Raw genomic sequence first — 17,383 nt, 5'->3', positions numbered from 1 at the left:
CGCACACACACAACCCTTAGATCTTGAGGTTCTTTTGAATTTTAGCTCAAGTCTGATAACTTTAAGTTCTCTAATTCCCACTGTAACAATCTGCTGCAGCTAAAGCCATTTAGAGCAGTTGGTCTCCACTCAGCACAACTCTCACCTCCTGGTAATGCAGACAAGTTCACTCAGACAAGAGCCACCCTCTATTGCACGTCTCCTGGCCTCTCTGAGCATTTGAGCTTGAAAGTACTACAGGAAGGTGCAGGGGAGGATGAAGAAGGGAAGTGTCAGTTCTATTTTAAGAGGTGTCAGGAGCGAAATAACTCTTTTGAGTATTGTTAGAAGTTGAAATGTTTATTAGGTGGAAAGGGGTAGATGGACATGCCATGCAGAAGAATTAGAAAAAGAAAGGTAAGCAAAACATGAACAGTTAACAGAACCCAGAATCTTTGTTGGAATCAGAAGGTTGGGAAGGGTTGGGAGAGAAAGGCCAGGTCATGGGGATTCTTTCTTGGGAGCTAAGGAGTTGGTACGCATGTACAGCCTCTTCACTCTCTGCAACACTCTCTGCCCAAAGACACTAATGTAATGAATGACAGTTCTACGGATGGTTAAAAAATAAAGCCATTTGGTTACCAAGGCCAGAAACTTGAGCCTATCTTTGACTTTTTTGCCTGTAATCAAGTCCTGCCAATTCACGTTCTAAATGTTCTTCATCTCTATTTCTTCCCACCCTCATCTTTTCACTCTCTGGCTCACTGAATTCCTCCCAATCTCCCTCAGTTCCTAGGTGTGTTTCTTCTCACCTTGGCCCTTCCTGCATGCTATCTCACTGCCATGACAAGCCTTGGTCACCGTTCAGATACAGCTTGATTCTTACAAACTAGGAGGACCTGGCCTTGACCTGGCCCTGCTACTGCCAGGTCCCCTTAGGCAAGGTTAGGTCCCCTAAATATGTCTTTTAAGCTTATTCGCCATAGAACATGATGGTCTAATTGCTTGTGTGATTATCTGCCTAATGGCTCTAACCTTCGTTCAACTATAAGTTCCAACACAGCAGGATTGGGTGGTGTCTGGCTTGTCCCTGTATCACACCATAATAATAATAACCAGGCAGCACGTTGTAGCAACCATATTATTCCTGGGCAGTATTACCTGTAAAAATTCGTTTCTGAAAAACCACTTTACATCGTAGTAATATAGTAAAGTAATAATTCCCACCATATTATCACTGAAGAGTTATAACTGTGACTGGCTGTATGACCAAAGGCACCTTATATATTTATTCAACTAATATACATTGGAGACTCATGGTGTGCTTAGGATTATTTTAGGAGCTAGTCTCTGCCTTTGTGGAGTGTATGTGGATGAGTAAATAAATGATGGAGGCCAGAGAGGATGAATAGAAAGAAAGGAAGGAGGGGAAAAGAGAAGGAGGGAGGAAGGAGAGAAAGAAGGACAAATGATTAGCCTTAGTAATGGAGCAATTTGTCTTTGGCGGGAGTGCTGGCCCTGTAAGCACGACTGAGCTTTTATAAATATTTCTACATAATTAAAATAGTCATCTTATATGACTGAAAAAAAAAATTAAGGTAGAAATTTTGAGCATATCCCATGATTTCTGGAGGTTTATAAAGTGAAAACTTTAAAACTTCGAAAGAGCTATGTAATCGCTTCAATTTAAATACTTGGACAGTGTGTTCACCTAAAGTAGAAGCAGAATCTAGATGCATGAGGAGTTAGGTAAGTACACAAACGAGCCCTTAGCAGACAGGGTTTCCATGGCCATTGCAGACCCTCCCATACTGAAATTTTTGGCCAACACCAGGGTTGCAGTTGCAGAGCCACACCCAGGCTTTGGGTAAAAATATGAAGACAAGAAAGATATTTGGCTTCTAACTTCCTCTAAGTCTGTTTCAGTTTCCTTCTTCGCAAACCTTTATCAACATTTGTTCTTAAGACTTTCATAATAACCAGAAAGCTCAAAAGGCAACCACAAGAGAGGGAGTCTTCCCAGCATACGGCAAATAACCATAAGATACTGCTACCAGAGAAATAGAATAAAATGCACTATGTAGAGACATAAAGGCACTGTAGTGGTTTATGTAGAGTGTATTGATCCAACTCCTAGACATGAAAAAAATCAATACATTTAAGTAGACTTCTTAAAAATGAGTTGGCTTCTCAGTAAGCAATTTGATCAACTGCTAGGATATAATGAAAGGAATAATTTAAGACTTAGGCTTGATCCCATCTGGGTTCTACAAACATATACAGAGGAAAGAGAATGCTTTTCCTTTCTCTTTACTCTGTCTTGTAGCCAGTGAGCTGTGGAAGGTTTGCTCAAACAACTAATTTAAAAAGTTGGGAAAAACAGGTTGTTGGAAGAATTAGCTAGAAATAGTCAATAGCCCAAACCTCCTAACTAATCCTCGAAGACTGTCCTCTAAATATATTTTAGGCCTTCCTCTGCTCTGGTGTTTGAAAAATCAGACAAACTAAAAGACTATCATTATAATAACTTTTAGAAATAATAATTTTTAATAATTTATATTATTAGTAAGTTGCTTTCTTAATTTCCACTTTAGGTGCTAGGGACCATACTATCTATAACATAGACAGTTGCTAGCAATTACAAAAATCACATTAAGGTTGGTAATATTATTTCTTTTCTTGTAAAAGAGGAAATTTAGACTCGGACAGGTGCAAATTACTTCCTCAATGTCCAGCAGGGTGAAATTGTGTGGCTGGGACATAAAGGCCTGTGTCTCCCTGGCCCCAAAGCCCAGGCTATCTCCACCACAGCATGCTTTATGAAGCCAGAAGGCTTCCCTACATAATGAAACAAGGATATGCCAGGGCCATTCTAGTTTTTCACTAGGCTCTGAAGTATTAACACATTACCCCTGGAAGAAATTTTCATTTTTTATTGTTCTTTGGAAAAGCACAGTAAATATAAATCTGACACATTTCCCCTTCTATGGGCATCTCCACAGTGGTCCTGTGGAGTCAGAGGCCCCATCCACAAATTTGGCTGTTCCAGGCAAGCAGATCACATCACCATCTCCTCCCTCTGGTCTTTACAATCTCCACGGGTGCCAGATGCTTCAGAAAACAGATCCTTTGTATTGAATTTCCAGACCACAATTCCCAGACCGCGGAAGGATGAGGACCAAATTTTTTGTATTCCGTCATCTCTATTTATGTGGATAGAGATATTTTTAGAGCAGGTTTAAAAAGAGGGGGAAAAACCCACCTCCAAACAAACAACTTCCTGATCTAATGGAGAGGATGCAGGAGTCTTGGCCATCAGGAGAGTGGACAGGATGTCAGCTGTTGCTACGTAAGGGCTTGTTTTGAGTAGTCCCCTGTAGTCTGTCTGAAAGGATGCCCAGTTGTAGAGGGAAACGGGAGCAAAATGTCTGGGTTGTTGAGAAAGCCCACAAAGCAGAGTTAAAACTGTGGCAAGCAAATCTCCTCAAGAGCTTATCAAACCCAAAATGGTTAGTAATATATAAAATGTATTTCCTGTGGAGAAAGACTAGAGGAAGAAAGAGGAAAAATAATTTTTCTCTCTTCACCCGGAAACAGCCACTTTTAAAATTCAGTACATTGTTCTGGATTATTTTGTTTGTATGTGTTCATGTGTGTGCATAGGTATGCCTACATGTCTTCATTTGAAATAAAAAATAATAAGACCATGCTACATAGCCTGCATTCTTATCTTTAAAAAAAAAAAAACATCTTTCTCTAGTGAGAAAAAAGTTACAGCTGCAGAGTAAGACCTTGAATAGATCTACAACAGTTATTGGCTTCATATATTGCTTTCTACTTACCAATTACAAACTATTCATGATGACATCTTTGTAACTAAATTTTTGTCCAGTGTGCACTCATTTCCTTAGGATAAGTGAATAAAAATAGCATTAATGGAATAAAAGCTCTGCACATTTTCAAAATGATTAAACTGTACCCCAGAAATGTGGTTTCAGTCTAGGCTCTGAATACAGGAAATACCATTTCTCTGATCTTTACTAATATTGAGTGTTTATGATTCTGAGCACTAAAAAGAAATCATTATTTGAGAAGCTGACCATGTAGTCATCTTGATATCATGGTCAATAAATCTTAAAGAAAGACTGTAATTTTAATTTAGAAGAATACCTGCTTGGCTTTTTGTAGTTGTGAAAGGCTGAAGTGAGGAAGGAGGTGGCAAATTTGTTTCTATAATGAGCGCAAAAATAAATATTTTAGGCTTTGTATGCCCTAAGATCCCTGTTGTAACTGCTCAACTCTGCAGTGGCATGAAAGAGCTGTAGATAATAGGCAGGTGTTGCAATAAGATGTTATTTCTTACAATGGAGGATGGGGGAACTGAGCTACAGTTTGGCAGTTCCTGAGTTAAGACATTTGGGCACAGTCTTTAAGGACAAGATTGAGACAAAAACAGAGCAATAGTATCCTGTGTGATGAAGTAAGTCTTGGAAGTAGAGGTGAGAATAAAACAAAATAAAGAGAATAAAGATTTGGGGATGTGGGGGAAGATTTTGGAATAAGAGAAGAGGTCCAATGTCTTGGCAGCTAGCAACATTATACTGTGCTTTGGAGGAATGATGGAGAAAGGTACGAGTCCAAGTGGGGAGTAGGTGAAAAAAAAAGTGCCATAAGAAGATACCATGGTGGATGAAGTGTGTGGGGATCCAACCAGGGGAGGGAATTGGAACACATCATGATAGGAGAATGTAACTCTGTTTCTCTCCCTAAATCTTCAGCCATCCAAGGGGAATCCTGGACTTTTTCCATTTGAACGCTATATCAGGCAAGGACCTGGTAGGAAACAGATGGAATTAGGGGCAGAGGCAGAGACTGGATTGGGGAACCAATCCAGATGGCCAGGGACCCAGCAATAGTGGGGAGCCATCAGCACCCTTAGGCAGGGGAACCATATTTTGGTGGGGAAAGAACTGTGTCCCCAGGGTCTAGTAAATGCTAGAGCTTTGGAAATGTGACTTCTGCAGCACTGTGTGGCCAAGACCAAAAAGGACATGGAGGTGGGTGAGACTGTTAAATTAATTACTCTGACCTTTTTCTTTCCACATTTGTTCTGCTGCCTGTGGTTCCAATGGCTGGATCAAACAGAGTGTAGATGGTAGCTGACGATGGAAGACCAGTCTCACAGGATACCAGGAAGAGCAGAGAGAGTTGTAATGGAGAACAGACAATCATTTTACTTGGATAATAAAGAGGACAATCATCAGAAAGCTATGGAGCTCAGAATATCAGTGTATAAAAATCTGCCAAATTATTTAATAAAAAATAGCCTTACATTATTTAAACTCTGTTTTTTCAGAACATGACCATGATAGCAGGACCTTTGGACATAGAAGGAGGGGACAGTATGTACTTATGTGGTTTGCAGATGCTGCTTTCTTGTATTTTGGTTTTCAGAGTCTGATGTATTCCCTAAAATAATCTGCATGTGGAATTTAGGCAAGCTTTCCTTCTTCTGGAGGAAAAAAAAAAAAAAAACTACCAACACTAAAAAAAAATAAAACAAGATATTTAAATAGAAGGGAAAATGGTGCCCACTGAGTTCCTCTGCAATTTTAGCAATATGTGATATTTACTGATAAAACTGGAGTTGAATTTATGCCACATCAGACATACTAAGAGTAACTGGAGAGTGTCTATTTGTATTCTGAGGGAGTGAGAATGATCTGTCTTCTACAGATGAGTCAGCTTCCAGGGTTGGTAGAGGGGCTAAGACAAATGACAGCTCACCATCATCTTTTTGTGTCACTTAAGAAATCTTTGTACATTTGTCTACCACAGGGAATTGCATTGTTATCACTGATCTTCATTTGCTTAAGTGGATCTATCGGCTTTTAAAGAGAAGTGCAAGGAACTAGTTAATTTTTCGTGTAGGGGAAATAGCCGTTCTTTCTTCCTGGCTTAATTTAATCAATTTTTCTCCCTAATGAAAAATGGAAAAAATAAATAAAATTTTAAAAAAAAAAGTTTTTTTTTGAATTTTCCCCATCTCTTTAGCTTCTTGTACAAGGAATACCCGGACCAAAAAAAAATTTTTTTCTTTAAAAGTGTGACATTTTTTTTTACTAGATCCTGGGGCATGACAGTTGTGTCACTTCAGTTTGTGACATACAAATTTAAGAATAGATTTAGGCTGATCCTGTTCTCCCTGCCAATGTTGTAATGTTGTCACTGAACAAAACCCCACACCACTAAAAACACCAAAGTCCCCAGACTACCTACCCACTGTTTGTTTAATGTTTTATTCATAGGTGAAAGGGGTTCTCATCAAAAGATAGAGAATTACTACTTCTATTTTTGCCACAAATCAAACTCCATTAGATTTCCAACTTTTTCAACTTCCTTGGCTGACAGAGCCCTTTAAACACAAGCCTTCGTGTGACCCCTCACTCAACTTTCCATCAATATGGGCTGATGACTCCTGTCTGCAATACAGATATTACTTAATAAGGATGATATTGGCCAGGCACCAGGAACTCCAATCAAGAGGCCAGGAAAAGGGTGTCGATTGTGTTTTGTAATTACTTCAGTGTTACATGCAATTTCCAGACTCCAAATGATAATGAAACACAGCCGGCCAGCCTTTAAGATCTGTGTCCTTTGACAACCAAGCTTCATTGGAATTGCCCTCACATACTGTGTCCCTACTAATCAGAGGTTTCCTTGTGGAACAATTTAGCAGAAAGAATATCATAAAGAATCTCTGCTTCTGTAGTAGACATTGTCTTGGAACCCAGGACTGTGAGAGGAAGATGCCAACTGCATACCTACTTTATTACTCATAAGTGAAAAGTGAAGTTATTGATTTGTATCAAGGTTATATTTGTGGAATGACCAGAAACCCAGCAGACAAGTAGGAGTGTTCTCAACTTCACCTATCCTACAAGTACAGATAGAGTATTAAAAATGACCTAAAACATTTGGCCTTTGGTTTTGGGGGATTGGCTTATTTCACTTAGCATCCGTTCACCTGCAAATGCCATAATTTTATTATCTTTTAATGCTAAGTAGTATTCCATTGCTTATATACACCACAGTGTACAATCAGAGAAATAAAGAGTTGTGCTCCATTTGTGTACAATGAATCAAAATTCATTCTGCTGTTATGTATAACTAATAATAAATTTTAAAAAATTTACAAGTGACCTAAAGGAAAAATGGCTCTAATGTTCAAATATCTGCTTGAAGAATTTTCTTTTGACCTTTCCTTTAGGAGTTCTGCTCTTCTTGGGACATAGATGTGCTAAAGAATTTAGGGATTTTCATACACCAAACCATGCAAAACAGCTTTGAGAAATTTCCCAGCAATAATTTCAGACCCTCAGAAGTTTTACTGTATAATTTAGAGCCAAATGCCAGCCCCCCCCCGCCACCACATGCACAAGGTGAACATTATTCTTGTGCAACAAACTAATTCAGCAACTTGGTTGTGCACATGCTTAAGGGTCTCCTGGACCCTGATAAGTAACTATTATAAAACAAAAATAAAAAGTGTTTTAGTCATTTTGCTTCAGAACACTCTAGTTACAGCCTTCTTTGTGGTTAAGTATATAATAGGTATGAAGTCAATGTCAGGGGACAAAAGGCACAAACAGATGACCTGCCATTCTGAACTTTCGCCCTCCTTGGGTGGCTTGTATGGGACGTGCTTCCTCTAGCTGTTCTGTGGATGTGGAGAAGCTTCAGCTTCCTTTCTCTGCAGTCATCCTCTCCCCAAATACATTGTTTTGCATTTGCTCGCAGGGAAGTGGCAGCCCCTTTGGTGACTTCCTCAGGGCCTCAGTAGAGCTTCCTGTAGTCTACTCCCACCTCTCTTTACATTACTTTTAAATGTGTTTCTTTTGCTCACTTGGAAACATACTCTCTTTCCAATCATTTAAAAATAGATATATGACTTGAGATTTGGCTTAGGGCTGAGCCCCAAAGATCACTGTGTGTTTTACCTGTCCTCTCTCCCAACTCTAAGGTACATGACGTAAGTGACTCTGTCCTCCTCCTCCTCCTTCCCTCTGCAGGACCCACAGAGAGACCTGACTTGGTTTTCAGAAATCCATGCTGTGTTTAATGCCTCCTCTGACTTCTGTATACAGTTCCCTATCTAAAAAATGCCTATCCATCTGGTAATTTCCAGGAAAAGAAAGGAAGTTTCCTGTTCCAAGTGTAGTCTCTGAGGGTATCAATGAAAGATCTAGGGAGAAACAACTTCATGAACACTATCCGTCCCTTACTCAATAATCCCAATTTGGTATATTTTTCCTGACATTTCAGGAAAATTCTTTTTATTGATTTTCCAATCATTGGATTATAATGCTCAGGGAAGACAGAAAACAATTTTTAAAAGGGTCAGGTTTCTATCTCAGAATTCTTGCACTTTAGCCAGTGGCCATAAATTGGTAGCCAGTGCTTTGCTTGGCTCTCAGAGGATTTGATTTCTGCTTTTACGTTGAATGACTTTGGTTCCCTTGTGTCCATAGACCTTGTCATCCTTTCCCATTGCTTTTCATCCACCTCACTCATAGCTATATTATACCTGCCCAGCCCCTGTGGACAATAGGTTTGTAACTGACTCTGGAGTTTAACCCTTTCTTCCCCCACTGGGTTTATAAGAGGCAGTGTTTATTTGGGAGTCTTTGCACCCCTCACAAGCACGGTACCTCAATGCTGACCCTGCAGTATTTTTGGAAGATGGAATTTTAGGCTTTGTAGGTCATGTGCATTTTTATGGCATATTCTTCCTCCTCGTCTCTCTCTTTCTTCTCTTTTTACTTCTTCTTTTACTCCTCTTCTTCTTCTCATTCCTTTTGGCAACTTTTAAGAATGTAAAAACTACCAGCATGCGGGTCATACAAACACAGGTCAAAAGGCGGATTTGCCTAGCCAGATTGGCTGTAGTTTGCTGACCACCGATATGATATAGAAGAATAAAAGTGGGAAGATGCTCAAGTTGATATTTTTTAAAAATTAGGAGAGAGGTAAGATCTCATACCTCTGACCATTTTGATCCAGGTCGGGACATAAATTAACATACATGTTTTCAATACAAGGTAATAAAATCAGCACCCACTTACCACCATGACTCGGTAGACTGGGACATGCAAGGAAAAGAGGCATAAGAAGTGGAGATGGAGCCAAACACCAAAAAGACACTTCCTTGTGTGTGGGCAGAAGGCGGGTATGATATAATTGTGCCTCAAGATATGGGATAAAATCTGCCACTGATTGGCAGTGGTCTAACTGAGGCCCTGTTCTCCAGGCCCTTAGTTTTTACATTTGTAAAATGGCAGTAATAATTGATACCCTCTTCGTGTTGCTGCTGTGAAGATCATAAAACACGTACTTAAAATACATAAAATGTACCCGGCACCTGACAAACATTTCATAACTATTAGTTATTATGATTTTTTTTCATTTTATTGCAAATTCAGTTACAAGAAGTTGATGATTCCTTCCATCACGCTTTAGAAGGTGTAAAGATGATGGATGGGCAACCTGGATCCTTTATTCTGTGTGACATATAAAATACATCACATGCCAAGTTCGTGACCATGAAGCTTCATGGCTCAGAGGTGGAGGAGGTGACCAGCGCAGAGGTGCTATAAAATTCACCTTGTCTTCAGCCATTTATCTAAGTGAAGAGTCACTTCTTCCCTTCCAGATTTTTCTCATTTGCCTAAAATTAAAGGATTCAAGGATCCTGCTCATGGCAAAGCAAATCACAGAAAGGAAGTAGGCAAGTGCTTTCCTGTTCCAATTCTTTTAGGGCACCCTTGATTGATTAATGAATTGGTTACTCTAGGAATATGGGGTCTTGCATGAGTATATCATTTTAATTCAAGGAAGCTCCAACTCTTCCATTAACTTGCAATTTGAATGAGTCACATAGCATTTATGATCCTTCACTTCCTCACCAATAAAATAGGAGTAATAGCAACATTTCCCCATCTGGGCAGAAGGCAAAAATTTAAAGAATTAGAAAGCACTTTACAAGTCCAAGTGCTTTGTAAATATTTAATACTTAGCAGTTGAGGTAAATGTCAGGAGGGTGTGGAACTCACATTGGTCTTTTTGTTATGACAGTCACTTGGATGTGTTTAATTTCTCAATCCAAATGCTGGCGACCCTGAACTTTTCTGACCTGTTCTGCTTTTCTTATTTTTCTTCTTCTACTGTGTCCAAATGTTTCCTATCCGACATCAAATATCAGTCCATTCTAACTCCTGATTTGAGTTCATCAGGATCCCCGACTCTCCCTAGTGCTCCTAAAGGCTTATGCAGGAAAACTTAGGCTTCCTGGGAAATTCCCTTGTTAGACAAAAGCACTCCTTTGTGTTTGAGCTGGACTGAATGCCTTTATCCCAAACAACCTTCATTGTTGGGAGTCCTCTCTTCTTTCTAGGTCAGCTTATTTCCACCCATAGGGTCAAGTGATTTCCTCTCAACTTCACAACCCTACTGCATGCTTGTAACTAACCAGACTCTGCATTTGCTAGTGGAAGCAAGGTTTGCTGATTGATAGGAGGGGTATAGAAAAATAAAATGTGATTACTTTAAAAATGCCTTTATATGGTGCCTGAAGTTCCCTCCAGGTTCTCTTTTCTCTAGACATTAGAAGAGTTTTTCTGTAAACACTTGTCTGGACATAGTTTCACAGGGCAGATTTGCTACCCTGTAAACACTGGTTCCCATTATTCATTGCTATGTCCATGTCTCACCAGCTCCGCTGCCAAATGCAGGAACATTTTTTACAACCAGTGATTTGCTTTGTAGTTTAGTGTGTTCTCAATTGCAGAAGCGGTTGACGAGCAAAGTCTTTTTGTGCCTTTTTATTGGAATAAAACAGAACAGGTTCTGGAATTGTTGAGGCTGCTGTGAAATAGGTAGATAGCGCGTCATTTTTGCTTACAAACAATAACCTTAATGGTGATTTAGTTATCGGAGGCTAGCCTATATTTGTATTGAGCTTCGCAGTTTGTGTTGGACTTTTGAGTATATTATCTCCTCATCTTTATAGTACTACTTTTGAGGCTTTTGGTTGATGGAGCCCAATAACAGTTTTAGAGGATAGAGGTAGAGCTTATAATTGGGAGTTATAGGCGGGAACATTTCTGTTACATTAAAAAGGAATGGAAGAAAGAAGGCCTGGGTGAAGAGAGGGAAGGCCGGAAGTCAGTCACTCATCCTCAAAGTTTTCCTTTCCGCATCTAAAAAAGAAAAAACGAGATTTGCTTTCCTTATCTAAATAACGAAGATAACAACAGTCCATATCCGATCTGTGTCACAGTGTCGTGGAACACCTGAAGTAAACGCTACATGAAACTAGTTCACCCAAAACGTACTTTAGAAGTTCTAGGAGGTATTATTCCTTATATTAATTACTATGATTCATTAGAAGTTGCATTTTAGTCCACTTAGGTTGCTATGACAAAACTACCCAAAACTGGTTGGCTTATAAACAACAGGGAATTATTTCACACAGTTCTGTAGGCTGGGAAGACCAGGTGTGAGGGTTCATTTCTGTTTCAGAGCTGGGGCCTTTTTGCTCTGTCTTCTCCTAGCAGAAGGGCAAGGATCACTCTCAAGTATGAATCCTCTTTGTGAAAGTCGGACTCCATGACCTCATCACCTCCCAAATATTCCCACCCCCTATGCCATCACCTTGGAAGTTAGGGTTTCAACATGTGAGTTTGAGGGGGACCCAAATGTACACACCTAGCAGTCAGCCCACTCAGTTGCTTCATTCCTGACCTGTGGTTCTGTAGTGTCCAGGTAGCACATTAACTCCATGGTGTCTGTTGACACTCAACGGGATTGGGTGAGCTGTATATATGGTAACTTCTTAGGAGATCTGGTAGGAATGCAAAGTGGAATCACCCTTGGGAGTGTTGAGGAAAGGTCTGAATGGGGGAAAAGGAGAAAATGAGGTCCACCTGGTAAGGAAATGTGGGGAGCAGCAGAAGCTGACCTTCACAAAGAGCCTCTTACGTGCTGGCCCTGGGTCTGCCATCAGCCTCGGCAGTCAGCAGCTGCTGTACCCCAGGTGACAACTGAACGTTGATACCTTCCATGTCTTTGCACAGTGCTTGTGATTAGCTCTGCCTGAATTTATTTTGGTTTTTATTTCTTCTCTCAAAAAATCTGCTAGTTTATAGGATACTATGTCAGAGTTGGATGCAAATTGCTTTTCCTTTCTTTCTTAGAAAGTGCCACTCAAGGAACATGCGATACGTACATCATGAGGTTTGTTTAAACTGAAAACAAATGTACAACTGACAGTGCTTTGATGCTTCAAAGTTGACAAAGTATTTTTTCAGCCATTGTGTCATTTATTTAGAGTATTAACTCTGTAGAGCAGGCAGCCTCAGTATTTTGAGGAAAATGAAGGTAATAACACCCATCTGCCTCCCAAGATTGAGAGGATTAAATGAGGTGACATCTGTGAAGAACCTTGCACAGCTCCCCGCATACAGTACACTCATTTCTAATTCTTGTATTTTATGGATAAAGAAACAAATTCACCGAGTATGTAATATATTCAAGGTCACAGGACAAGTTGAAGGTGGATCTAGCACTCAAGACTGTAACTCCGCTGTGCTCACTTGTTTATAAAGAAACTCCTTGATATTCAATTTAAATTCTTTATTATTAACTGTTGAGGGGGAGAAGGGGAGAGAGAAAATATTGTAAAGGTTGATGTGTAAAGACAGAGGTTAGAGACAATGAATACCTCCTCCCAGTGTGGTTAGGCTATCGTGTAAAATTGCTTGTGCCTGAGTATGGCTATGTAATCAAAAGAGCTTATGGGAATAAGATGCATTGAATTTTACTCCAAATTCCAGCTTCTCAGATTTCCATGTTTTAGTCCTGATTTTGCATATTAATAGGTGGCGGGCAACCCCTGGGGAAGCTAGGCCCACTCTAATAGAATCCAGGCTGGTTCACTTGAAGGCTTTTGTGAAAGCTTTTTGTATCTACTTTGCTTCTTGACCTCCCCAAAAAACTTCATGAAAATGTTGTTTCCTGCAAGAGAAGTTTTTAGTGTCAAGAAAAAACAGCTCCCAGTGGAATTCAGAAGAAACAGAGTTCATGTTCTTTGGCTCCCAGCTTTTCTTTATGGCCCCTACTATAGTTTCAGTTATCTTCTCTGACATCTTCCTGTGGCAAATTCTTGTGATCATCTAAGATCTCTTCAAAACGTCCATCAAATTTTGCCCTGGGCCTTAGCTATTATATCTTCAATTCCCCACAATCCACCAGTCCAGGGGATACATTCAGAAGAGTATGGTGAACAGGAACAGTGCCTGGGGAATGATACAAACCTCCTCTGGAGCTGTTTCAACATGCCTCATCCAGCCTCCTCCCACTTCTTGCCTCCTAGGAGAATCCCAGAATGACTCACTTGTTCCCTTGTGTATTAGTTTACTGTAGTTGCTATAACAAAATACCATGGACTGGATGGCTTAAACAACAGAAATGTATTCATGGTCCTGGGGAACAGAAATCCAAGATCAAGGTGTCAGTAGGTTTGTTACTCCTGAGGCCTCTCTCCTTGGCTTGCAGATGGCTGACTTCCCCATATGACTTAATGTGGTTTTTCTCCATGCACATGCATCCTTGATATGTCTCTTTTTGTTTCTCTCTCCTCTCTTCTCTCTCTTCTCTCTCTCTCTCTCTCTCCACACCCTAATATTCTTTGATTAAAAGGACGTGAAGCACTCAGATTATGGCCTACACCAGTGATCTTATTTTAATTTAATCTCTTTAAAGACCCTATTTGCAAGTCACACTCTGAAGTACTAGAAGATAGAGCTTCAATATATAAATTTTAGGGGGACACAATTCAACCCATAGCACCTTGTCAACCATTAAATCTTCATTCCTTGTTTTCCGTTCCTTTGGATCTTGCAGCTGGTTTCCATTCCAGTACAGGGGATACAGCTGCCTCCTCGCCGTGGGGGTCACCTCATGGAAGTCCCTTGTCTGGTTCTCCAAGCCCCATTTCTATGTCCCTGAAAAAGTGTGCAGACTTTCAAGTTGACTCTGGGGTTGGTGGAGACATTGCAGCATTTGTCATGGTGTCACATGGCCACAGCTGCTGACTGGGGTGACACTCTTCCACTAGAGTAACAGCTTTTTTCCTTAAGACACAAAATGGGCAGACTTGAGTTCTCTTTCTTAAATGCCTCTAAGTATTCAGTCCACTTCTTCTGATTCACTCTTTCTATTTTATGTACCTTCCCTCTTAGAACTTTACAAGTTGTTAGAGGCTGGATTGAACAACAATTGAGATGTGTTCTACTCCAAAGCTGCCCTATCAGGCTATATCCAGTCATCCCTAACCATCTGGAAATCTCAGCAATCTCTATGCTGGGGGATTGTCTTCTCTCCCAGGCTTCTCAGAGAGCAAAAGGCAAACATTGTCCAGTCTAGTGCTGGCCGTGTGGTCCTAATAGTTCAATCATGGTCTTTTGTTGAAAGTGGCTACAACCCATATACATGCAGCATAAGGGGTCATCCCTTGGCTCTCAGGATAAAATATAGTTTGAACCCCAGAATTGCCACCTATTTGTTAGATAATCCAGGAGCACTTTTCCATAGGTCTCAGATTCTTCCTCAGTAAGTAGTGATTATGAGAGTAACTACTACTTATGTCACCAGCATTAGATAAAGTGATATAAAGCCTAGTGCTTAGCAAGTACTCAATAAATTTTAGCTTTCATGGCCATTATGCAAAGAAAATTGGAAACCGACTTGAACTTAGGTTATAAACTTCCCTCTTCCTTCTTGCTCCTCCATTATTTGAATTCAACAAAAATATTTATTGAATATCTATAATATTCTCACTACTATGCTAAGGTCTTTATACTCATTGATATTTAATTGCTCACCATAAGCCTTGAGGTTGGTATTATTACTGAGAGAACTTTACAACACTGGAATTATAGCCTTCAACAGACTGATACTATCCACTCCTGCCAGAGCTTACAGTACAGTGGGAAAGTCAGATGTTAAACTAGTCACTACCATATAGTAATCACTCCAGCCTCCTGCTCCTGAGGAGATGCCTGCTTCTCCATAGTGATGACTGGATCTTGAAGTTTAAGCAGAGTTGTCCTTACCAGTGTCCTTACCAATGCATGTCATGACTTTAGATCTCTGAACTCTTATATCCTGTGGAGGTCTTGTCAATAAGAGCCTTGAAGGCTTAGAGGTGGAAGGGAATGGAAAGAACATGATTGATTTGTTAGGTTAGAGCTAATTATTTGTAATTACCCGGGAAGTCAGACCCTTGCTCCATTCCTTCTTTCAGAAGGCACCCAACTGTTTAGAAATCCCAGGCAGCATGGTTTTGAAAGACAGTTGAAGAGGAGAAACATTACTTGGTTGGGTAGATGGAAGTTTAGAAAAACCTGCTGCTTAGAAATTCTGAATCATGGAACCTGGGCCCTGTCACTCCACAGAGAATGTGCCCAACACAAAATCAGTGTTTTATGGAGGAAAATTAGATGGATGCTTGTGCATGTCACACATGAACCAGCCAAGCACGCCTACAGAGGCCCCAGTTACAAACCACAGCCAGGTTTTTGACACAGAGAGACATTCTTATCCATGCAGAGTGATTCCTTAGAAGAGGAAAGCCACAGGCCACAGCATGATTCTGCCATAAATTATTATAATTTATTTATTGAACGATTTTGTGAGTATGTTTCTCAGAGAGGCCATTTGTCTACCTCGTACTTTGTGAGGACTCAGGATAAAATTAGTCCCCTGCAGCACCCTGGTGATATTTGTCACAGTGTCATTTTAGGTGATATTTGTCACAGTGACTTTCCCACTGTACTGTAAGCATCATTTCAGATGCCTTTTTTTTTTTCTTCTTCTTTTTTTCTTCTCCAAATCATTAACTGTAAAGCTGTCTTCCTCTTGGTGTCTCAAGGCTGCAGAAAATAGAGTTAACACACCAGTGCAGGAGGCATTTGATAACCAAAGGAGCATTCTGGAATTCTGGATTCTTCCTAACAGCTACCGTTCTAATGAACAAGCTCTACTGAATTTGATCCTTGCAACCGATGTGCTATGAAAGTAGAAATTCTTTTAGGCCAGGCAGAGTTGACTCATAGCCAACGTGCCCTTTCTATGGGGCTGCCTGTAAGAGTCTCCAAGATAGGTTCTGCATGTTACTTATTCCTAGAATATGCCTTTGTATCCAAAAAAAGGAAACAGCTCTGAACTGAAGTTGATGGTATAATGATCTGAAGAACAGAAGAAAAAACCTTCATGCTCAAGAACCCTGAACCCACATCCACAAAGTGAGCCTTTTCAAGAGTGAGCCCTGCTCGACACAGCATTTCAGATGCCTTTTTTCCCCCCGCAAAGCATGAACTGTAATGCTGTCTTCCTCTTGGTGACTCAAGGCTACAGAAAGTAGAGTCAACACACCCGTGCAGGAGGCATTTGATAACCAAAGGAGCATTGAAAAAGAGAAGCTAATTTACCCACGAGTCATCAGCTCTTGGAAGAAAAGAACACAGCCGCTGTACCCTATTTAAAGTGTCAGTAATAAAACTCTATACCAAGGTTCTGAGCTTTCCAACTTTTAATTTTCATACCCTCATGGAGAGATAAGCATCTTGAAAGGAGCCAAATTGCCTCCTAGGGCTGTCAAAGGAAGCTCCAGTTTTGAAAATCTGCCCACTGCTTGTACACTCCCCCATTTTCGTGAAATAAAATCTCCATACCAGACCCCTCTGCAGAAATGATACAGCACTGGGGAGTGTTGAATGCTTTCAGTTGAAGTTCGTTTAGAGGAAGTTAAAGATTCAACAAGTCATCTTTATAACCCAGAATTAGGCCCCAGGCATCTGGCAGCAGCTGGGGTGCTGATGACAGAGAAGAGAGGTTCCACCCCAGGTAGATGCAGGTTTGGCTTCTCCTTCTGGGTCTGGTTCTCGTGCCCTCAGTGGCTCAGGATTGGTCACCTCTCAGTGAGCCCCAGTTTCCTGCCCCTGCTCTATGAAGTGACCCTCAGGTCTGAGTGATCACCAAGGCCCTTCACTGCCCTGACAATCTATGACTCAGGTTAACAGAGCCCACCTTTTCTCATTAAATAGTAAGCAAGCAGGACTTGTCTCTTCCAAACCTGGTCCATCTAGGTTTTCCCAAACTGACCCCAGAGAGAGGATATTGGTCTCATTCATCCTGCTTGTACTGCTTTGCCATTGGCCATCTTTTATACCCTCTGGGTCTGAAAATAAGGAGTTCCTGACTCTTTTTATGGAACACCTGTGTTTGGGGGTAATGTGGTTGTATAGTTTCTTTAACTTGTGAAAGGGAAAAAGGAGAGAGCTAA

The sequence above is a fragment of the Marmota marmota genome, unplaced genomic scaffold (assembly GCF_001458135.2).
Source record: "Marmota marmota marmota unplaced genomic scaffold, marMar, whole genome shotgun sequence".
Taxonomy (NCBI): Eukaryota; Metazoa; Chordata; class Mammalia; order Rodentia; family Sciuridae; genus Marmota; species Marmota marmota.
Note: the sequence above shows the minus strand (reverse complement) of the source record.